Source organism: Anser cygnoides, chromosome 1, assembly GCF_040182565.1.
Source record: "Anser cygnoides isolate HZ-2024a breed goose chromosome 1, Taihu_goose_T2T_genome, whole genome shotgun sequence".
NCBI classification, from domain to species: domain Eukaryota; kingdom Metazoa; phylum Chordata; class Aves; order Anseriformes; family Anatidae; genus Anser; species Anser cygnoides.
This window is the reverse complement of record NC_089873.1, coordinates 195,755,929-195,779,993: the sequence shown is the minus strand read 5'-3', so window position 1 is coordinate 195,779,993 and position 24,065 is coordinate 195,755,929. Positions and strand designations below refer to the sequence as shown.

Genomic DNA, 24,065 nt, shown 5'->3' with positions numbered 1-24,065 from the left:
GCTGTGGTCTTTTCCACAGGGATTCAGAGATCTAAAGGATACTCAGCACTGGCCTTCAGAGCGAGATATTTCTTGGGTGAGGACAGATGACAAACAGTGCCCTTCTGAGTAGTCTGATGTTGGGGCTCCTCCTTTCCTCTGCTTTTTGCAGCCAAACTGTGCAATCTGCAGGTTGCCAAACTTTGGATGGAACAAGTTGGTTCTCACTTACTCTTTTCCACAGTAAAGAGGAGCAACTGAGTTCACAGCAATCACTCATGTTCCTTAAACACAGTCTGAGCACCTTAACATCAGTGATACGGATAACCAGAGGAAGAAGTCTGTTAGGAACTTCTGTTGGTTGCTCCATCATGTAACAGAGCCTTTCGGTCCCATAACTCCTTCTGTCCTGTCCTAATTCTCATGTCTGTACATGCCCTCATGCAGATAACAAGGCATCCTTTGACTCTCAGCTTCTCCAGATGTACAGACACGGAGGTTGTATCTCTATTCCTTCTTCCTTCTCCTCCCATTTTACTAGGATGTTCATTTTCTTGCCCCACAGCACCACTCCAATCAAAGGCAGTAACAACTGTCCCTCTCCACTGAAGTACTATACAGATATCACCCCTGTCAAACCCCTGCTGAAGCTCCAGAGGTTTCAACGCCCTCATGATGTTGCCCTGAACAACCTTATCTACCTCTGTAAAGACAGTCCTTTTCTGACCAGGGGGCTGGACCAGGCAACAGCCAGAAGTCCCTTCCACCCTGGATATTCCCATGCTCCTATCAAAAACAATGTTTTCTAGCGGCCCTCGGCATTGTTTTCATTTTTACTGCACTCTAATTTGAGGTTCTTTTTTTTTCCCTCCAAGATCTTTCACCAGGCCTCTTAAAACCATACACAAAATATTGGCCTTAATTAGCTTTTATTGTGTCCAGATGGGAGGTAAGGTAAAAATTCCGAAGACACTTCTCACTTAGAAACTCAGACCCAGAGTTATGGCAGAAGAATGTGGAAGGGGCTGAAGCAGAGAACATTTTCTGTTGAAGTTTATACTTTTTAATATTTAATGCTATTCTTCTTTAGTTTAGCTGAAGATGGAAATATATGCTTGCCGCCTGGAGTGGGGAATTATTTAGATGCATGAAAAATGCTGGTGTTCATCATGGTGCCAGATGGCAGAAGTGCTGATCACATCCAAAACAAGAGTTATCATTCTCATTATGCATGTTCTGATGTGAGAGTAGCATCACTTGGTGGCTGATCTCCCCACTGCACCCACAAAATTGGTTCTTTTCAAAGGCTCCAGTAAATAAACCTGTATGCACGGTAAGTCAAGCAATGGAGCAGGTTGCCCAAGGAGGTTGTGCCATCTCCATGCTTGGATGTTTTCAAGCCCAGGCTGGAGGAAGTCCTGAGCAGATTTGACCTGAAGCTGATGCTGCGGTGAGCGGGAGATTGGACCAGAGACCTCCTGAGATCCTTTCCAGCCTAATTATCCTATGATCCCAAACCACTTCATTTGCTAATAAATCCTCTCTGCCGAACCACACCAGCTTTTGCTTTTGAAGTGTGCCCCTCACTGTTCAGAAAAAAAATCTCTCTTGTTCTGATAACAGAGCTTCTATGAGCATGACAGAGAGAAACATCTTGTATGCCTTGACCTGTGACGTGTGAGCACTAGGTGACACAGAAAGAGAACTCAATGAAATCTGTTCCTCACCTTCTTGTTTTATCACTTCATCAAAATGTTGACCCAGGATCTCTACCAGGACCAAATGCAAAACCTATTGCAGTCATTGAAAATGTTAATAAATGTATGTTGGTTTCTTGTTCCTCATGCCCAGAGTGTGTCAGGAGACAGACTTCAGTCATGGCAATGCTTCAGGGCTGTGAGAAGGAACAGCTCAGTAGGGCTTAGCTGGTACATGTCCTGGAACAGAGATGTACCCACATTTGACATCTGAATAAAGTGAGGAGCTTGCAGAGGACAGGTTGCTTTCCCAAGGCACCCAGGAGACCTTGGTGCACTGCTTCTTTCTCCGTCCTTTACTTCTGCTCTATTCAAGAAGCAATTACTGTTGGACCTTTCTGCTCTTTCCATCACACCATCCCTCCTTGCTGCTATAGTGTAACACCACCAATTAGCTCACTTCTGTTTTTCAGCCTTCTGCTCTAAAAGGCAGGGAACATCTAGCATGAAGAACAGTATAAAGCCACATACATATTTAAGACAAAACAAACACTCATTAGATAAGCCGTCCTTTCCCATTTACTGCCTATGACTTCTGTACCATGAGACTGCAAATTTTTGTTTTAAGTGAAGATGAATATTCACCCCAGACAGACTTGGACGTGGTTAATTTATGACAGTTTTAAACAGGCTAAGTTATAAACTTTGCTCCATTTTTTGAAACATTTTCCCTTTCAATGGAAATATCATTCAAAGCTGATTAAAGAGAGAGAGAGAGAAAGAGAGAGAGAGAGAAAGAGAGAAAGAGAGAAAGAGAGAAAGAGAGAAAGAGAGAAAGAAAGAGAAAGAGAAAGAAAGAAAGAAAGAAAGAAAGAAAGAAAGAAAGAAAGAAAGAAAGAAAGAAAGAAAGAAAGAAAGAAAGAAAGAAAGAAAAAGAAAAGACCATCTTTTTGATGTTTTTGTTTTGTTTCCTTTATCTCTTCTTCTCACCACCAGATTTAAACGGACACACATATTCAGATTCTCCTTCTCACTGAAACTCTCTGGGAAGTTTGGATGGGAAGAATGTTTTAGGCCACAGGCTTGCAGGAGAAATAAAAGCTAGACTGGGAGGAGGGAGAAGAGTAGAATAATGAAAGGAGAGATAAGGACAAAATGAATGGCCAAAAATCAGTTGAAAGATGGATTTTAACTCTCAGTTCAGCCCCAGGGATATTGTGTGGCAAGGACGGCTCATCTGAATGAGTGAGGTGGGAAGAAGGGAACAGTGAGCCGTTTTGCTGGAGGAAGAAGAGAAGGAAAAAGGACCAGGAGAAAGATTTCACATACTGAGAGAGGGGAGCATTCAGAGCTGTCTGAGCAAGGGGATGGGACAGGGAAATGGGACCTGAATAAGAACCCTGAGGTGTTTGAGGAACTGGGACACATCTGGGGTGGTGGGAAAGGACAAGGATGCATTGGTGGAGGGGCTGCACAGCAAAAGTGATAAGCTGGGAAGAATCTCAAGACTGAAAAGAGCAGTATTCAGACAGGGTGAGCCATGAGAGGGGAGATCAGGACTGGCTGGCAAGGCAGACACAGATATGTGTTTAATTAATGTAAACTGCAGTCCCACCCCTTCCACAGAGTGTATGTTTGGATATTCTGGACCCTGCTTCTGTTTGTGCCAACAGTCTCACTTATCCTCTTTTTTATGCTAGTTAAAATAAATTCAGAATTACACATAATTAATGAGAGAAAATAGCTCCACATTTTAGAAGATATGTTGTTTTATACATATAGAAAGAATATAAATAAAGGCTATCTGTCTTGCCTAGACAATGTTTTGCAATTCAGAGCTGGTTGCTCTGGTAACTTTAAAAGACACTTTCTCCTCCTGAACTGAGAAACAAGCTGACTTGTAAAGCCACACAGCCAATTAGTTCAAGCAGCTAGTGAGCGACCTCAGCAAACAGGAAAAAAAATTGAACAGATTACTGAAATCATCTCAATATTAGGGCTACGCCTTTCTTCCAGGTGCAATTAAGCAGTACTTGTTTTATATCATTCACCGAATGCTTTTCCTCCTAAGTCAGTAATTTTGGTCAGAGACAAAGACTCCATCAGCCTCTCGGTGTGGTCATATTTCAAATATCTTTCACAATCACATTGAGATTTCCCTGCACAGTACAAAATGTGGTCATTTTCCCATTTGTGAATGCAACAGAGAGTTAGTTTTGCACTGATATTTCTGAGTGTTGATAAGAAGCACTGATTGAAGCTGTGGGTTTGTGCACACATACAATTCTTGTGATGCTGGAGGGTGAAATGATTCTTCATGTAGCCCCTGTGTGTTCATGACAGTTACATCAAAAAAGATGGGTAATATCCAGTACATTTTGTTTTCATGGTGATGAACACTAAAAGCCTGTGAATGACAAAGCTGAATTTTGTAAGAAGTTTTCTATTTACAGCTAATAGAAGTGCAGAACTGTGAAAGAATAGTACATCCTGTTTCTATCATACCTATTTAACTAGCCTGCAGAAAAGGTAGACAAATATATATGTTCAGGTTTGAATGACTGTCACCTGCCCCTCATGCCTTGGCATTCAGGGTAGAAATAATTATAGATGGATGTGAGAATTCTGTCTATTAGAAGGACGACCTCTGTAGTAAAGAGAAACAAAACCAAGGCAATAACACCATTTGGCATTAAGTCTGGTCTTTGGATAGGGCAACAGCATCATGAAAACTCAAGAGTACTGTGTTAGATAGGAAGCTAAAACATAGAAGTGTGTGTATATATATGTACAAGTATATAACTATATGCATATTTATAGCTACAACAAATCAGTTCATCTAGAACTTTGCAATGTGCATGATCTTTCCAGTTTACACACGCCAACAAAGTGCCAAGGCTGAATTTTGTTTGCTATCATGCTGTCAATCACCAGTCTTGGCAGTTAGCCACCCATTTCTGTTTTTTTTCCTTTTTTTTTTCTCTCTTTGTAGACAGATTCTGATCTGTAACTGTGCTCTAGTTCCCCATGACTACTTAATTTCCTTTAGAATCTTTTTCAAGAGGTTTGATCTTTCTCTTTTCTGTATTCAAATGAAGTGTGATTTATAACAACTTTTATTGGTTTAACCTAGACTTCTGGCAAAATAATGCCACAAAGCAGTTTCTTGGAGTAGCTTCTCTTTTAGAAGTCATTCTGATTTGTCTCCATCTCAGCAAGATCTAAGAGCCTTGTGCAGCCCTGTTTTTAATGTATTTTAAGACTGGATATCAAAATGTTTAAAGGACCTTTACTTAGAAATTAAGAAAAGCCTATATATAATATCTGATTTTGTATTTTTATTGTATTCTAAGAAAGAAAGGCATAGAAATTTTACCTTCTCTGTGGAAACATCCTACAGAACATTTCATGATGATATTGATATAAATTTATTGTTCAACACCCAAGGACTAGGTAAAGCTCCCAGCATTTATAGTGAGTAGGAACTTTCTCTGCACTCATCCTGTTCAGGATACGTCAATAGCAAAATGCAACTTGGTATAAGTAATGATCATAGAATCAGGGCAAGAATAGTAAATTTTGTTGATCCAGCAACTTATTTCATATTTGTCAGAGGAAGTCAAAGACCTCACACCTTGTCAGGTCCCAGCTGTCCAACAGACCTTTCCAGTCCTTGAAAAAGTGATTTTAAGACTTGCCTTTCTGCTTCATAAAATATTGTGTTCTGCTTTCCATTTGGTGACCTGGTGAAGGGCTGAATTTCTACAAAAAGTCCCATCTGTCCCTGTCCATTGAGATGTAGAAAAATGTATCTCAAACTGAAAGACATGTGGTCTTCAGAAACATATGAAGACACCTCCATCCTTTTAGTGACTCTTAGATTGTCACTAATTTAGAGTGACAATTTAATTAAAAATTAAGAAATGGATTGCTGAAGCTAACAAAAGCATTATGTCATGTCTGAAACTGGCTTAATCACTAAAAAAGTTATTTCAAACTTTCGAAAGAATTCTTAATCTGGCAAAAACTACATACTACACTTCAAAATGCATTCTTTGTACTTTTACAGTTCAGCCATGCCTGCAGACCTTTTTGTTCACTTCTCCACAAAAAAAAAGCTGCAGGTAGTTCTGTGGGTTCTCAATTCCTTGGAAACAAGCTGCTCCTTGTAAGAATATCTTTTTTCTTGATTACAGACATGTAGTAATTTCTTCAAGCATCAAAATGACATACAGGCAAAATTTAAGTTACTAATTTTAACAGAATAATTTTGGAAAATAATCCATGCCCTGTGTTGCCAGTGTATTCAGGAATCTACAAGGGGGTATAAAAACCTTTGACCTTCCTGTACCAGATTAATTCTGAATAAATGCTATATAATGAGAGAGTAACTCTTTTCTAAGCTCAGGTGTCAAGAAATTGAATAGTGGAAAGACTCAGCCACTAATGAGCAACTGCCAGGATAAATGCAAAAGCTGCAGTCTGTCTTTGTATTGTGTACAAGTAGGAAAGATAGGCACCATGCTGGTGATGTACTGATCACAGATATCCCACTCTGATCTAGCACATCAGTGAGATATGCTTAGCTCACTACTATTCTTGCACACTGCTAGTCTAGCGTGCTCGTGTAAGACTTAATTTGAAGATCTCCCTCACATCAGGAGGGTAGGGCTATCTCCTCTAGACAAGGGCTTGAATTCAGGCCTTGAGGGCACACATCTATATCTCCTTGGCTAAGTTTACATCAGCCATGTAAAATACACCTAATCAAGACTGATAGTTCCAGTATTCAGATGGAATGTCTGCATCTACAAATTTGCAGCACTGATTTAACTGTGGTTTGAAGTGTTCCTTATGATTAAGAAGTTGGTTTTGCTCTATCTGAATTCATATAGAACCAGTCTTGTATAGATGACACGAAAGTATTAAAATTGTCACTTGTGTAGGTACATTCTTTTTTCCCCAGAAGTATTGCAACAGAGTTGTTATAAACCTCAGTGCAATTCTAAAATAAAACTAATAATAATAATAATAATAAGACACAACAAAATGAAACAAACAAACAAAAAAAAACAATAACGAAAAAAGAACATTTCTCCTCTTTCTTTCCAAGGTCTCCCCCGATTTCCCATGGGCAATGTACAAACAACAGAACAGTTCTTACACCACCCTACCACCTTTTCTCCTTGGTGTATGAATCATGACTGGAAAAATAGAAGGGCAAGGAATGACCATGTCCCTTTACAATCTAACATATATGGCACTGAAGTCTGCCAAAGTACTGCCAAAGCCTATTTAGTCTGTCTCAATATCCAGGTATCCATTTGGCTTAAAAGGTCTAGTGGGAAATAATCATCAAAATGCTTTTATCATTAGTTCTAAGGGTAAACTAGAAATTGGTTGATAGACTTCATTTGAATGACCACCATAACGCCCATCACAAAGGCACAGGCATAGCATATTATAAATGGAGTATTTATGTCCCTCTGCCTGACCCAGAAAGTCCATTAGAGCTCTCAACCAGGAAGGCTGGTTCCTCAGTTCAAGAAGACACTAAAGTTTCTTTAATCTCTGACATTGTCCAAGACTTCACTTGGAAACTGCAGGCAGGAAGAATTACTTCTGCATGTAAATTTCATTTTACTGCTCGGGCAACACAAACTGGGCAGATTTGAACTCTAAGGAACACTTTGGAGATAGATATTTGGAAATGATGGGACATCTCTACAGCATGTCTTTTTGAAAAAATCTGCATCAGCAGGCAAGGCCAGAGTTTACGATCCTTCAGCCTGTTCCTGACAGTGAAACGTCTCTTTGGGTTAGTGGGGAGAAGGAAGAAGGATGACAGAATTTGGCTGGGCTCCCTTCCACTGACAGCTCGCCAGACAAACACTAGGACATCCAGACAACGAAGCCATCTGTGTGTTGTAAATCTATATATGTCTAGCGTCCACTTATAACTCTTGTGTTGAGGACATGTGGCATATCTCTTTTATCTAGTGTCCTTTGACAGAACATGGAATAGCAAAGACCTGTAGTCACATACACCTTGTCACAGAGAAATCATTAGAAAACAACATGTCTGTCCTTGTGGCTCACATGCATTCTGGGTATCCTTCTACAATATCCTTTAAAATAAGAACCCCCGAACTGGACACGGTATTTTCACTGATAAGTATACTATGCCAAGTAGAAACATACATCATATGCAAAAATAACTGTGTGTAGTCTATCCCATATGTAAACATAGTCACACAGAAACACAGAACAGTAGGGAGAAAAATCTAGAGGTCATCTAGTCACACTGACAGTATTCCCCTGAGCTGTCTCTTCCCCAGGCTGAACAGTCCCAGCTCTCTCAGCTTCTCCTCACAGGACATATGCTCCAAGACCCCAGACATCTTAGTAGCCCATCACAGTAACTCCAGTATGTCTGTGTCTCTCTTGCACTAGGGAGCACAGCACTGGACCCAGCACTGCAGGTGTGGCCTCACCAGGGCTGAGCAGAAGGGAAAGATCATCCTTCTCTTGGCTCACGGTCAACTTGGTATTCACCCAGACCCACAGGTCATTCTCTACAAAGTTCCTTTTGAGCCAGTCAGTACCCGCCTGTCCTGGTGCATAGGGTTATTCCTCCACAGAGGCAGGAGTTAGTATTTCCCTTTACTGAGCTACATGAAGCTTCTGTCAGCCCATTTCTCCATTCTGTCCAAGTCAGTCTGAAAGGCAGCACACCCACCTGGTGTATCATTCACTCCTCCCAGCTTTGTAGTCCGTGAAGTTTGTCTATGAAGATGTTATGCAAGTGTCAAAAGCTTTGCTAAAGTCAAGATATACAGCATCCATTGCTGTCTCTTCAACCTCCATGCCAGTTGTCTCATCACAGAAGGCTGTCAGGATAGTCAGGCAATATTTTCCTTTTTTAAATCCATGCTGACTACTCTGAAAAAAAAATTCTAGTCCTTATGTTTGGAAGCAGCTTCCAGGAGGATTTGTTCCATCACCCTCCCAGGATTTGAGGTAAGGATGACTGGCCTTCTTGCCATTCTTGAAGACAGCCTCACTTGAAATACTGTGTGCAGTTTTGCATGCCACAATAAAAGAAGGACATAAAACTACTAAAGAGTATCCAAAGGAAATCTATGAATATGGTGAAAGGTCTAGAGAGGAAGACGTATGAGGAACGGCTGAGGTCCCTTGGTTTGTTCAGAGCAGAGCAGCCTGAAGGGAGGCCTCATGGCGACCTGCAGCTCCCTCACGAGGGGAGCGGAGGGGCAGGTGCTGAGCTCTGCTCTCTGGGGACAGCGACAGGACCCAAGAAGTAAATAAGATCATAGGGAAAAGAGTCCATTTGATGGAAATTTTACATTAACAACAGATGAAACCCAAGTATGGGTAAAAGGACTAGAAAGCAAAAACAAAGCATATCACCAATGCTAATCTCAGAAAACCTAGACAATGATCAGTCCTGCTGTACATGTATACAGAAAAAAATATCAGTATAGCAGAGCAGGGAAAATTCCTCCAAATTCACCAGCCTGTCCCTGGTTCCCTTTCTTCTTCATCATCAAACAACCACCTCTTCTGACCCCAGAGTTCAGGAGCATAACAGGTATGTCCACAGAGTGGCAGTAGTTATGGCACCCCAACAGCCATATGAATATAACGGACATTCCTCTCAAGAACTTCTGATGGTTCCCAGCTTAGTAGCAGCCTACCAGCCAGATGAAATGTGCAAAACTACCTTTTCACCTAGCAAATACTGCCTTGCAGGGATCGACCATCTTATTAATTTTTCCTCACTACAAGCAGCTGCAGATTTTTTTTTCTGTTTACTTTATGCTCGGGCAGCTTGTTAATATTCAGCCTTCTTGCCTCTGATTTATTATAGCTTTTGAGCTTATTTTCAAACTTCTTTAAGTCTCAAGTTTGCATTGGCTTATAACATTGAAAATATACTCTCTACTGTCCTGAAGAATATTATTCTGACTAGAAAGCTGCACAGACTACTGCTGGTGAGCAGTACTACCTTGGAAAAGAAGAACAAAAGAGGAATGACTGTTTTCTCACCTATATCTACATTTATCTTAGTTTGCAGTCATGGTTGTCATGTGTGACTGATCATTTAAAATACAATACACATTTAACTGTCTCACCAGAAATGTTTTAAAGAGATCTGATAGTCCCAGAATGTTCGTTAATTCACCTGCTGAAAATTAGTCACCTCTAAGTTACCCAAAGTAGGACACCAAGAAAGGGCTGCTCTGAAACACCATCTACCTTTGAATATGCCTACAGTAGCATTGCATTTTGTACCAGGATTGCACTCTGAAAGCAAATACCCTCTTGTTCCCAGTTAACGTGTTTTGGTTTGCCTTGTGGAATGGCCTCAGAGCATACAAAGAGCTCCTCCTGATGAAGCTGAACCAGAAGAGGAACTCACCTCGGTGCTCCATCCACCAGTGGGCCATGAACCCACAGAGCAGGATCACAGCTAGTTAGACCAAGCAAAACTTCCTGCACATAGTGCAGACTTTGGGTTCTCAAATCTGTTTGCTTCTCTGAATGGTTCCCAGTAAGCCACACTACTTCCTAGCCTAAACTTAGCTCTTGACAACTTCCAAAATCTTTATAAGCTCCAAGGAATGCTCTTTTCGGTGGGGAGGGGAAGAAAACTTTTAAACCCAGAGACAAACTTGCTCCCAAAAATTCATCCTAGTTTTGCCTTTTGAGTGCCTTAAGGCATGGTTCAACAGTGGCTAACTAACCTAAGAGTTGACCTGGAGCATTTCCCAGCTCCAGCTATGGTTGTGTGCTTTGATGACGTTCTGCTTTCATGTCACTGTGATACCTAGATATGCCCTATCAGGCAGAGAGATACTGGTGGGGCACTTGTATGTCACCCCCATTGCATGAGCGGTGGCACCACCACTGCAGGCTACTCACAGTTCAGACACAGCCTTTGAGGACATGTATACGTTTCCCAGTGACACCAGCATATTAACATTTCACCACGGCTAGCTTGATGGGGTACCCAAGTGTGAATGTGCTGTCGGTAGCAATTAACCATGTTTCACATGTAGGTACTTGGCATGCTGTTAAATGCCAGCAGCAGCTCCACGTCAGTCTGCTGCAGGGATTCAAATACTGCTAATGTTACTGGTGCTGCTCAGATGTCAGTGAGAATAGGAAACAACCCTCTGAATAAATAATACCTCTAAGTAGTCTCTGAGGCTTTTCATAGCATGGTTGCCCAGTGAGATGTTCGACTCCTCCACAGACAGGACTGGCCTTCTGCAGATGTAGCCCAGGGAATTATCCTTTCCTCTGCAGAGGTTTGTGCTCTGCTCTGGACACTAGTTTCAGCCTTTGAGGGCAGCAAAAAACAATGGTTTTTATACTGTCAACTGTAGGGTCAACATTCAGAAGTGGTGTAAATTATACCACTGTAAATTAGTCCAAGTGAGTGTTAGAAGATGTGTTTTAGTAGAAATTGCATGTTAGAGAAGTAAAATGGCAGGGCTGAAGAAAAGGAAACAAATAAGATAAGGGGACTGTTATCCCAGAGAAGGACACAGTATTGAGCCGTTAAAAAAGACCCAGATATGTAGCCAGAGAATTTTATGTCTCCTCTGCAACTCAATTATTAATAAAGAAATAGGTGGTCATTAGGAATAGGTACCTTTTCCCATCCAACTTTTTTTCATGTTCTCCCTTAAGGGAAAATATCTAACTACCTATTAAACTCCTTATTAATAATTTCCTTCTGTACCTCCATTTCTGGCTCCTCTGTATTCAATAGCAAATTTTATTATATTAGAAAATATGTACTGCCTTATATATGCATTCTGATATAGTATTTTCCTACGTAAAAGAGAATAATTAAATTAAGTTTTCTATAAAGTGTATCAAAACAGGAGTAGCTAATATAGGTAGGTTTCCACTGAAGAGTTTGTACTAGAGCTGGTTTCTCACCCTACTTCCTCAGTAGCATTAAACTAACTGAGGTGTGAGACCTATTTGCACATATCTTTCTTACTGTGTAGATCAACCAAAATATGCAGGTGAGAAAAGCAGAGGGAGCTCTGAATGTCACATTAGACTAAACAGTCAGATCCAAGCATGCATCGTAGCTTTGCCTTTGTTCCCTAAATCTTCCAAGTGAGAGTGTTCTCTGGACCAGATTAATTAAAATTTCAGAGCCACAAGTGTGCATGTGTTTGGATATGTCACTTAGATACCCAGCTGTTGGCATATGGCACCCAGGATTTTCAGAGATCTTTGCTTGTGCTTTCAAAGGGAGAAAAAGTCCTATCTTTAGCACCTCATAACACATTTTTAGCTTAGTTCAGTACCCAGAACTGGCAGCATTATATACATATATATATTTTTTTTTTTTCCAATGCACTTCTGTCAAATTCTAGTTAGCAGACAGAGTGAAATCCTGGGGAAAACCACCAAAAATCTGAATGAATATTTTACAGAATTTATAAAAGATTTTCTGCAGTGGGAGTTCTTTATGAAGTTGCTTTACATACAGGGCAGAGCTTTGTCTATTGCTATAATTTCCCATGCTTGATCGTGCAGACTTTATTTCTCTCTTGAATGTAAACAGGAGAGCTTGACACTGCACAGGTTTACACTCTTTAATCAAGTAAAAATGGAAGGTATAAATCTTGTTTGAATGTTATTATGTTTCTTACATAAATTCTATTATGCATACTTAATTATTGTTAATTGAAAATTTTAACTGAAATGGATGTGCATGATCATGTTTATTTGTCTTTTTTTCAAGAAAGAAAGTTGTTAATGTTTTATAAGTGTCTTTCATAAGGATTTTCTGGCTTCAGAAATAATTTTAATAATAATAAATGCAGCAGTGTGCAGGGAATTTCAATAGGAAGAGTTCCTTGCTCATCTCATTTATATTGACAAGAATAAGTGTACCTCATGCCTTTTATGTATACAGTATTTATATTGCATTGTTCTCTGACCTTATCAAGCATCATGACAAGAATCATTTTCTGCTATTGTACAAATTCATGTCTGAGAAGGTGGTTTCAATAATATGCCTAAAGGCACGCTAATACACATGTAGTAGCTATACTTCCAAATTTTTCCTCTGAACAACAACAAAAAAAGACATAGCAAGTTTTATATCCAGGTTGTATAGCCAATTTTGAAATCCCAGGCTTCCCTAAAAGCTCTTTGAAGTCCAAGTGATTCTCCCAGTTTACCTCTAAAGGTTTCAGAGAAAGATTTGATTGTCTCATTTGACTTCATGTCTTCACTGAAATGCTATTAAATAGGCTTACTTTAATTTGAACAGAAAGCGATGAACTTTTTGCTATGTTTAAAATCTTTCTGACTTTTAGGAAGTAGGTGACCAAACCCACAAAATTCTGTCTAAAAGCAACTTCCGCTACAGACACAACTGGGGACACAACAGAGGGGTTTGGCAGTCCTGGCACCACTTCATCAGAGAATATCAAAGAACTGGAGATTAGGGAAGTTTCAGGGTTATGTCTGGGGTACCTCCATGCATGAGCTCATTCCCTAAAGAAGTCAGTTCAGGACTCCTGTGTTTTATCTTCTGATTATGACTAGTTAATTCAAATGGCCACTAATACTGTTTTCCTGCCAGCAGGTGCTGAATGTTATACTGGAATAAACCAGAGTGGGGAGAAATTGCTCTAAAATTTGCTTCAAAGTTGCTAAGGAAACCATCTGCCTCCTATCATATAGGTTCAGCGTAGCTTTGTAACTCAGATTTATCTGCCAGATGTCTATAAGACGGGCTTTTCAGTGTCAAGGGAAGAACTGAAGAGAAGGGAAAAAACATTTACTTACTACCAGATTACTAATATGTTTTTTTTTTTTTCTGGGTGAGTTCAAAGTCTAATTGGTTGTGTGAGTCATGGAGCTGTATCCTTGGATCAGACACCTATCATTTGACCCAAGCTTTTAGCTCCAGTTCACCACAAAATTATTGTGAACAGGAAGACTGGAAGATTTTTTTTTTTCTTCTTTCCTGACCGGCAAAGAGATTGCTGTTTCAAAACACAGTGAGCTTTCATTGCTTTTGTGTTCTACTTCTTGGAAATTCTACCTAAATTTTGGCAACTGCAGATAGTTATGGTGTCAGATATTTGCCTTGCACACTACCCAAGGGGCCTCCTGAAATGCTGTGAGTTCTTTTCCTGTGGGTAAGCTTCTACAGCCCCTTCAGCTTCATTCCAAGAGAAGTGCGGAGAGAAAGAAAGGAGATTTAAAAAGTCATCTCAACCTCTTTTAATAAGCTGGAAGCTTATTCTGGCTGAAGAACTGGATCATTTTTAAAGTACCTACATGGAGCAGAACCAAAGTAACCTCTTAGGAATTCATCAAAAAAAAAAAATGTGGACTGGAGAAGTCAGATTTGTTTTCAGATGGGACTAGCAAAATACTCAAAATCAAGAGCTGGTGGGCTATCCGTATTTAAAAAAACAAACAAACAACAAAAAAAAAACACAAAAAAAACCACACAAACAAACAAAAAATTTTCTTCTGGAACTTTGTTCTTGACACCAATGAATGGGTAAATATTATCATGATCCACAAATGACAGGAGGAAATCTCACCTTTTACCTGAAATGAAGCAGGCAGTTAGTAATAATGCGCTCTCACAAAAATGTAGGTCCTGCAATGCCAGCTTCCTAAGTATCACAGACAGATCCTTCAGCCCTGGTCATAGTAAGGAAATAATGATTTATTTCTTACCACAGAGCTGCCTGGCACACTCATGAAAGTGTGATCCAAGAGGGGAGAATGAACCATACGATGAATTTGTTCTATGAAAAACACAACTCTATCTCTCAACCAGTGTTCAACAGCAGTGAAAAAACAGCACCGGTCTTTGTTGCTTACATACTGATCTAACAGATGTTCACAGCCTCTGTGCCTTTTATTCCCCCACTTGAATCTCTGCACCACCACATGGTAACTCGTCAGGGCGTAAAGTGTTCTGTTCAGTGGCTGGCCAAAACTAAATGCTACTATTCAAGATTCCTAACTGCTGTTAGAGACACTATGTGACTCTTTCTATTTTCAGTGGCATTCAAGAATGCTAAACAAGCACTACTGTACTAGGCAAACGAGCTACTGTAGTACACACCAGAGGAAAGAGCCCCACCAACAGTCCCGTTATCTAGAGTGTAGACATTGCTCGGCCCGTGGCAATGTCAGACAGATGAATAAATAGATAAGCGTTGGTTGGAAGGTGGGAAGATGATGTAATCAGAGATAGGTACATTTGCGTAAATCAGTTGTAACACAGGATGCAGATGTCATGTTCTGCATTAGCTCATTCACTCTAGGAAATCATGCTTTACATTGCTGAAGCCCATGTTTCACTGATACAGATTTTGTATGCTGACTTGAGGAAATGCTAGATGCAATTTCTGTATTATTTCACAGTGGTTTTAATTCTGTCAGTTATGTATCTTCATTATAAACATGCTCACTCTCATTCCTCCTTCTACCCCACTCTCAAAGACAAAATGATCCTCATTTCTGCAAATTAAAAGTATGAAGTTGACTCCCTCTAAACCAAGATGCATTTTCCTAAGGTCTTTTTTGCTGCTAAACTGACACAAGCAACAAAGAAATGCAAATGAGCAAGTATCTGCCAAGACTTGCCATCTTTCCTAAAATCAAAGCAGAGAAGCTTTGCTGAAGGTGAAGGCTATTCCTGAAATCCACACCAAATGTCCTGGCCTGAATTACTAGTGTCCAGCTACATGAAAAAATCAGTGATTCAGGCACACTTACACTATACACAGGTTACATACAGAAGTATGGAGTTGCTGTTTAGCTGCACTGGGGACAGAAGCTTTGCTCAGGCACACAGAGGACCTCTGAGAAACACTAGAAGAGAAACTTTTAGTCTGCTCTACCCATTAACACAATTGGGCACAAGCAACAATTTTGCTGGAGTTTGTCTGCAACAACCATGCTCAGTCTGTCCACTAGATATCCCCCCCTGCCTCCATCACGTTATTAAATAGCTGCCAGGCAAATAAGGGGTAAAATATTTCTCACATGGTCCAAACTCTGCGTGCCACAGAGGTACCTAGGATTTGTAGGCAGTTGGACCTTGAGCTGTGTTTACACATCGTGGTAAGGAAGGAATTGGTGGTTCAGGTACCAAGAAGGTTTCGTGGATCTGTATTTGGGAGCACACTAAGATTTGGGCTAAGCTCTGTCTGGACCATTTTCCCAATGGCAGTGCAGCAGAAGCTGAAGTTGAACTCAGCTGAAGCTGAGTTTATTCCTAATTCAGATTAGTTTATTTATACTTATACACTTGTCCCGGAACTGTGATGGTTAAACACAGCATTAAAGCTATAATTAAGCATTCATAACCAAATGCAGTTATTAAGGCTGAGGGAGGCCTCCTTTTCTGTTTCCTGCAGTTTATCTCAGAGCCTGTGGCACCATGATACATATTTTTTCAAATGATTTTGAGTATAGCTCATCTTCTAAACAAAAGGCTTTGAGTGACATGAATCATCACCAGCTAGGAGCTCCTTTCATAACACTATATTAAATTAAACAAAGGAGAACAAAGACATGGATGAGACTTTAGAGACCACTGAATCTAATCTCCTATTTTGCAGGTGAGAGTTTAGATGAGCTGTACTGTCTTAATACACACGAGTGAAGACATCAACTACAAGTTCCCAGAAAAAGATAACCCTCAGAAATTCTGCTCTCCCTTCTTACCTTCCTTGCAATCTGGGACCCTTGTCTTTCGGCAGGGAGGGATGCACATGCCTGCTTTCCATTTGGAAATTAATACAAAGGCTTGTTGCAAAATTCTGAACTCAAGGTGCTCATACATCAGATCTCATTCAGGTTTTGCTCCAAGTATTTCTGCTGCAATATTTGTTGTGATACATGTTATGCACCAAATCCCATTATGGCCAAAAAGGAAACAGTGTTTATATAGAATCTTATCATAGAATGGTTTGTGTTAGAAAAGACCTTAAAGATCATCTAATTCCAACCCCCTGCCATCGGCAGGAACAATTTACCCTAAATCAGAATGCTCAAAGCCCCATCCAACCTGGACTTCAACACTGTTCCAGTACCTCACCACCCTTTGGGTAAAGAATGTCTTCCAAATAGCTAATCTAAACCTACCCTCTTTTAGTTTAAAACTATTACTCCTTGTCCTGTCACTACACCCCCTGACAAAGAGTCCCTCCCCAGTTTTCCTGTAGGCCCTCTTCAGGTACTGGCAGGCTGCTGTAAGGTCTCCCTGGAGCCCTCTCTTCTCCAGGACTGAACAACCCCAACTCCCTCAGCCTGTCTTCCTAGGAGAAGTGCTCCTTTTGATGATCCCCACGGCCCTCCTCTGGACTGTCTCTAACAGGTCCATGTCCTTCTTGTGCTGGGGGCCCCAGAGCTGAACGCAGGCTCCAGGTGGGGTCTCACAAGAGCAGAGCTGAGGGGGACAATCCCCTTCCCCACCCTGCTGGCCTCGCTGCTTTTGATGCAGCCCAGGATATGGCTGGTTTTCTGGGCTGCAAGCGCACATTGCTGGCTCATGTCAAACTTCTCAACAACCAGCACCCCCAGGGCCTTCTCCTCATGGTTGCTCTCAATCCATTCTCCACCCAGCCAGTATTTGTGCTTGGGATTGCCCAGATGCAGGACCTTGCACTTGGTCTTGTTGAACACCATGAGGTTCACACAGGCCCACCTCTCAAGCCTGTCCAGGTCCCTCTGGATGGCTTCCCTTCCCTCCAGCATGTTGACTGCAGCACACAGCTTGGTGCCGACAAACTTGCTGAGGGTGCACTTGATCCCACTGTCCATGTCACTGACAAAGATGTTAAACAGTGCTGGTCCCAGTACTGACCCCTGAGGAACAACACTCCTGATCTCCACTTGGACACTGAGCCATTGACTGCAACTCTTTGGGTGCGATCATCCACCTAATTCCTTACCCACCGAGTGGTCCACCTGTCAAATCCATGTCTCTCCAATTTAGAGACAAGGATATCATGGGGGTCAAAGGCAAATATAACATGGACGATGGTGTCAAAAAATACGTATGTAATATGTAAAAAAAAAAAAAAGTATATAATATGTAAAGTCAAGCATTTATTATCAGTGTAATTGACATCAATACTGTTTAATGAAAAAACAAAACACATTATTAGTCCATACCTAATTATTATATAAAAGAGAGAAAAATGTAATGAGAAGAATATTATTATACGAGAAAATTGTCAGCAATAGTAATAAGACAATTAAATTTTTATACACATTTCCTTGCTTTTATTCAGCACTCCTTTTCCTGGTACTATGTTCATGTTACCACTGCCCCTCTGACTACTAAGTTGATGGCTTCATTCTTGTGAGGGCAGAGGGGGTTCAGCAAGTTGTCAGCATCCAGAGTCCTTCACCAGGAGAAGTGGTGATGGTTTCTGTTTATTCACTTTAGGATCAACTTGGGGTCATTTTTATATGAATGTTAAGTCACCCATACACTTGTTTCTTCTTCATCATTCTGCAATGCCTTGTAACATGTGACTTTACTATATATGGTGCATTTTATATAGGTTAGGTGGTTGTTCTTTGTTACCCTAAAACCAGTTTTGTCCAGTGTTGGATCTGCATTCCTTTAGTAGATATTGGAGAGTTGTATATAGCCATGGGGTCTACAGACAGTACCCCATCTTTTAACATCTCATGCCTGCAATCCTCGCAAGTGTATCTTGCAACTTCGCTTTTCAGAGTCTCTGCTATCTTACAGATTAGAATTTCACCACACTACATGATTGACACAATGATAAATATTTCATTCTACACAGAATGACAAACTGCTACTACTACCTATATAAATATTATAGCTGTACTATATATAAGTAAGCAACAGCAAAGTTGGACATGACCAACTGATCGTTAAAAAAAATGATGTTGCAATCAAATGGAAACAAAGCTCTAGGCAGGTCAAGAAAAGTTCAGACAAAGCCCTGTCAATTCTCTGCAAACCCGGCGGCCCATTACTAGCAATGACAGTATTGCTACTGTGCTACAAATGAAACAACCATAACGTTATTTCATGATGGGCCTCTGAGCTTCACTTGCCATTTCAGATAACTGCACCAATCTCTACTTCAGCCGTTAATGCTTCAACTGTTTTTTTTTTCCCTATTGCTGTATTTTTTTTTCTGGTATTTTAGATATGTATAGATATAAAATAAATACCTGAGTAGCAGGACAGTTTCTAAACAGGAATCAAATGAATCCATTTTCAATAAAAGAGTTATACTGGGAAATAACTTTGCAGCAAGAGGTTTTAATTTTAGAAGAATTTCTTTCCTGTTAAATCCCATGAGAAATAATAATAAAATGAAAATGAAGTAATGGATCTTGTATAAAGATCTAAGTGGAAAATAAAATTGAATTAAGGACAAATTAGTTGGTCCAGTTTCGATGAACACATGGACTTAATGTGACGAGCAAAGATCAGAGGCTTCAGTGTTCTCATCTGAGAACCAGAGAAAGGCTTCAAGCTATATTACATGCAAGTCAATCCAATCTGCTTATGACAGAAAAAAAAATAATGTTATCCCATTCTGTATGTTTCCCTGAAGCAATGGATATTGAGAATTTTTGATGTGTATGTAAGTCTTAAACACCAGACTTAAGCAGAAAATGGAGAACACAGATAAGCAATTTCTTTGGGTTTAGGTGGCTAGATGTATTTATTCACATAAGGAAGAAGAGGGGAGATGATGAATAAAGGAGAGTCTTTTTCTCTACTTTAACCTGTACGGGTGACACCCCACTCCTTGTGGACATGTTAGGGGGAGATAGGAAGAGAAGCAGCAGATCTGCTGGGTTTAGATTAAGGTAATTTGTTCCTCATCTGTTGCTCCTAGCTGTGCATGATATTCACCTCAGGTTTCAGGTTTCTATTAACTGTAAGAAAAAATGCTGGTATTCAAGCTGTATCAGAATGCTTAAAATTCAGCACACAAAATACATCAGTTGCTATTAAAAAAAAAAAAAAGAAAGAAAGAAAAGAAAAAAAAAGAGGTAACACAAGTCTTTGGCACACTGCCTCAGGTCATTGTTACATGAAGACATAGATTACATAAGGAAATATGGATCTGCTCCAAAAAGTATCTCCTAATAAACTACAAGTTGTTCAGCAGCCTCATCCTTATCTGAGACGACATTTGCCCAAATAAACCTTTAAAACCTCAAGTTTTTACTGCTGGCAGAGTAGACTGTGATCTTGTGTTTTCATAGAAATCTAGTGATCATAGAATCATTTTACTGTGGAAAGCAATCAGATTGGTTAGGCATGATTTATCCTTGGCAAATCAATGCTAACTCTTCCCAGCTATCCTCTTGCCATCCATATGCTCAGCTAATATTTTCCTGTTGACTGAACTAACGCAGACCATCCCATAGCTCTTGAGATTGATCTGTGTATTGGGTTTAAGTAGCAAGGGTTTGGTGGCAGGCGGGGCTGCAGGGGTGGCAACTGTAAGCAGAGCCCAGCAGCTGCCCCAGGTCAGATCAGAGCCAGCTCCAGACAGATCCAAAAGGGACCCACTGCTGGCCAGAGCCCAGCCATGAGCAATGCTGGGTGGGCCTCTGGGAGAGCAGATTGAAGGAAGGGAAAATCTGCTGTGCTACAGCAGCTGGGAGAGAGGGGTGAGAGCTGAGAGAGAAGCAGCCCTGCAGCCCCCAAGGTGAGTGCAGCAGGAGGGCAGGAGGTGCTCCAGGCACGCAGCACAAGTTCCCCTGCGGCCCGTGGAGAGGCCCCCGGTGGAGCAGGCTGTCCCCCTGCAGCCCACGGGTCCCACACGGAGCAGATCTCCACGCTGCAGCCCGTGGAGGAGCCCCCGGTGGAGCAGGTGGATGTGGCCTGGAGGAGGCTGCGGCCCATGGAGAGCCCCCGCAGGAGCAGGCCCCGGGCCGGAGCTGCAGCCCGTGGAGAGGAGCCCACGCAGGAGCAGGGGGTCTGGGGGGAGCTGCCGCCCGTGGGGGACCCGTGCTGGAGCAGTTTGCTCCTGGGGGATGGACCCCGTGGTACGGAGCCGTGTGGGAGCAGTTCTGGAAGAGCTGCGGCCTGTGGGCAGCCCCCCAGGCTCAGTTCGGGAAGGACGGCATCCCGTGGGAGGGACCCCACGGGGAGCGGGGGCAGAGAGGGACCGTGAAGGAGCGGCGGAGACGAAGCGTCAGGGACTGACCGCAGTCCCCATTGCCCGTTCCCCTGCACTGCTTAGGGGGAGGAGGTGGAATTGGATGGATGGGGGGAAGGTGTTTTTAGTTTGCTTTTAATTCTCACTGCTCTACTTTTTCAGTAATAAGCAATACATTGTGTTAATCTCCCTACACTGAGTCTAGTTTGCCCATGACAGTAATTAGCATTATCTCTCTATTCATATCTCAACCCATGAGATTTTTTTTTTCCCCACTGTGTTTTCTCCCCCTTTTCCTTTCATGAGGGGGAGTAAGAGAGCTGTGTGGTGGAGTTTAGCTAGCCATCTGCATGAAACCACCACAATTTGCTAGCCTTTTCTGAATGTGAGTGCAACATCTGCCTTCCTCTGGTCATTGGGGAGCTTCCTCCCATCTTCAGGATCTTTCAGAGTTGACAGAGAGCAGCCTTGCAAGAACTGTGTCAGCAATTTCATAACCCTTGGATGCAGCCTGTCAAGTCTAATGAATGCACATTGGTAAAGTTCTTGCAAACATTCCCTGACTTAGTCTTCGTCTGCTGCTGGTCATCCTCCTCCTACCTGAAGCCCTTCACGGGAGCTTTGAAGAAGCTGAGACAAAGAAGGCGTCGAGTAACCTGGCTACTGCCGTTAAAGACAACAAAAAATCCTTTTACAAATATATCAATGCGAAACGGAGGACTAAGGAGAATCTCCATCCTTTACTGGATGAGAGGGGAAACCTAGTTACTAAGGATGAGGAAAAGGCTGAGGTGCTTAATGCCGCCTTTGCCTCAGTCTTTAGCGGCAAGACCGGTTGTTCTCTGGATACCCAGTGCCTTGAGCTGGTGGAAGGGGATGGGGAGCAGGATGTGGCCTTCGCTATCCATGAGGAAATGGTTGGCGACCTGCTACGGAGCTTGGATGTGCGCAAGTCGATGGGGCCGGATGGGATGCACCCGAAGGTACTGAAAGAACTGGCGGAGGAGCTGGCCGAGCCGCTTTCCATCATTTATCGGCAGTCCTGGCTATCGGGGGAGGTCCCAGTTGACTGGCAGCTAGCCAATGTGACGCCCATCTATAAGAAGGGCCGCAGGGCAGACCCAGGGAACTATAGGCCTGTCAGTTTGACCTCAGTGCCAGGAAAGCTCATGGAGCAGATTATCTTGAGGGTCATCACGCAGCACTTGCAGGGCAAGCAGGCGATCAGGCCCAGTCAGCATGGGTTTATGAAAGGCAGGTCCTGCTTGACGAACCTGATCTCCTTCTATGACAAAGTGACGCGCTTGGTGGATGAGGGAAAGGCTGTGGATGTGGTTTACCTTGACCTCAGTAAGGCTTTTGACACCGTTCCCCACAACATTCTCCTCAAGAAACTGGCTGCTCGGGGCTTGGACTGGCGTACGCTTCGCTGGGTTAGAAACTGGCTGGATAGCCGGGCCCAGAGAGTTGTGGTGAATGGAGTCAAATCTGGCTGGAGGCTGGTCACTAGTGGTGTTCCCCAGGGCTCGGTACTGGGGCCGGTCCTCATTAATATCTTTATCAATGATCTGGATGAGGGCGTCCAGTGCACCCTCAGTAAGTTTGCAGATGACACCAAGCTAAGGGCGTGTGTCGATCTGCTCGAGGGCATGAAGGCTCTGCAGGAGGATCTGGATAGGCTGGAGCGATGGGCTGAGGTCAACTGTATGAAGTTCAACAAGGCCAAGTGCCGGGTCCTGCACCTGGGGCGCAACAACCCCAAGCAGTGCTACAGGCTGGGAGATGAGTGGCTGGAAAGCTGCCTGGCCGAGAAAGACCTGGGAGTACTGGTTGATAGTCGGCTGAGTATGAGCCAGCAGTGTGCCCAGGTGGCCAAGAAGGCCAACAGCATCCTGGCCTGTATAAGAAGCAGTGTGGCCAGCAGGTCTAGGGAAGTGATTGTGCCCCTGTACTCGGCTCTGGTGAGGCCGCACCTCGAGTACTGTGTTCAGTTTTGGGCCCCTCGCTACAGGAAGGACATGGACGTGCTCGAGCGAGTCCAGAGAAGGGCGACCAAGCTGGTGAGGGGTCTGGAGAACAAGTCTTACGAGGAGCGGCTGAGGGAGCTGGGCTTGTTCAGCCTGGAGAAGAGGAGGCTCAGGGGCGACCTTATCGCTCTCTACAGTTACCTTAAAGGAGGCTGTAGAGAGGTGGGGGTTGGTCTGTTCTCCCACGTGCCTGGTGACAGGACGAGGGGGAATGGGCGAAAGTTGCGACAGGGGAGTTTTAGGTTGGATGTTAGGAAGTACTTCTTTACCGAAAGGGTTATTAAGCATTGGAACGGGCTGCCCAGGGAGGTGGTGGAGTCACCATCCCTGGAGGTCTTTAAAAGACGTTTAGATGTAGAGCTTAGCGATATGGTTTAGTGGAGTACTTAGTGTTAGGTCGGAGGTTGGACTCGATGATCTTGAGGTCTCTTCCAATCTAGAAATCTGTGATACTGTGATACTGTGAGTAATTCAACTTTTAAAAGTTGTTTAAACATCTACTGCAAGGTGGTTGCGTCTTCCCCTACACATTCCTGTTGGTTGTGAAAACACTTAGGAAATCAGCAGTAAACATCGTATTTTCTAGATAATCAACTTTGCATTATCTTAGTTCTTGCATATAAATTTGTAGAGATTTTTCACTGCCCGAGCACTATGTCTGGCAGGAGAATGGCTAATGACTTTGAAAGAAGCATTACGAAGTGCAGATACATCAGTCAATATCTATTTCCTTTGACGATACATTTTGTAGCAAAATAAATCAGAATCACAGAACAGTTGAAGTTGTACTGTCATTGTCTGCTTGAGAACTAAGTTGCTCTCCATCTTTCTCATAAGCCCCCTTTAAGTACTGAAAGGTTGCAATGAGGTCTCCCTGGAGCCTTCTCTTCTCCAGGCTGAACAGCCCCAGCTCTCTCAGCCTTTCTTCACAGGAGAAGTGCTCCAGCCCTCTGGTCATCTTCGTGGCCGTCCTATGGACCTGCTCTAACAGACCCACATCTTTCTATGCTGGGGGCTCCCGATGTGGACTAAGTACTTTGGGGGGGAGGCTCTTGAGGGCAGAGAAGAGGGGGACAATGACCTCCCTCCACCTGCTCGCCGCTCATCTGTTGATGTAGCCCAGGACACAGTTGGCCTTCTGGGATTCAAGT

General features: G+C 42.5%; 1 protein-coding gene across 1 annotated transcript in view; it reads left to right on the top strand.

Moving 5' to 3' along the window:
* The window catches only part of AASDHPPT (aminoadipate-semialdehyde dehydrogenase-phosphopantetheinyl transferase), a 164,400-nt gene extending 140,591 nt beyond the window's left edge, over positions 1-23,809 (top strand). Inside the window, exon 7 of the mRNA XM_013199087.3 lies at positions 23,783-23,809. The gene's annotated coding sequence lies outside the window, so the exon portion shown is untranslated. The remainder of the gene's footprint in view (positions 1-23,782) is intronic.
* Positions 23,810-24,065: the final 256 nt, after the last annotated feature.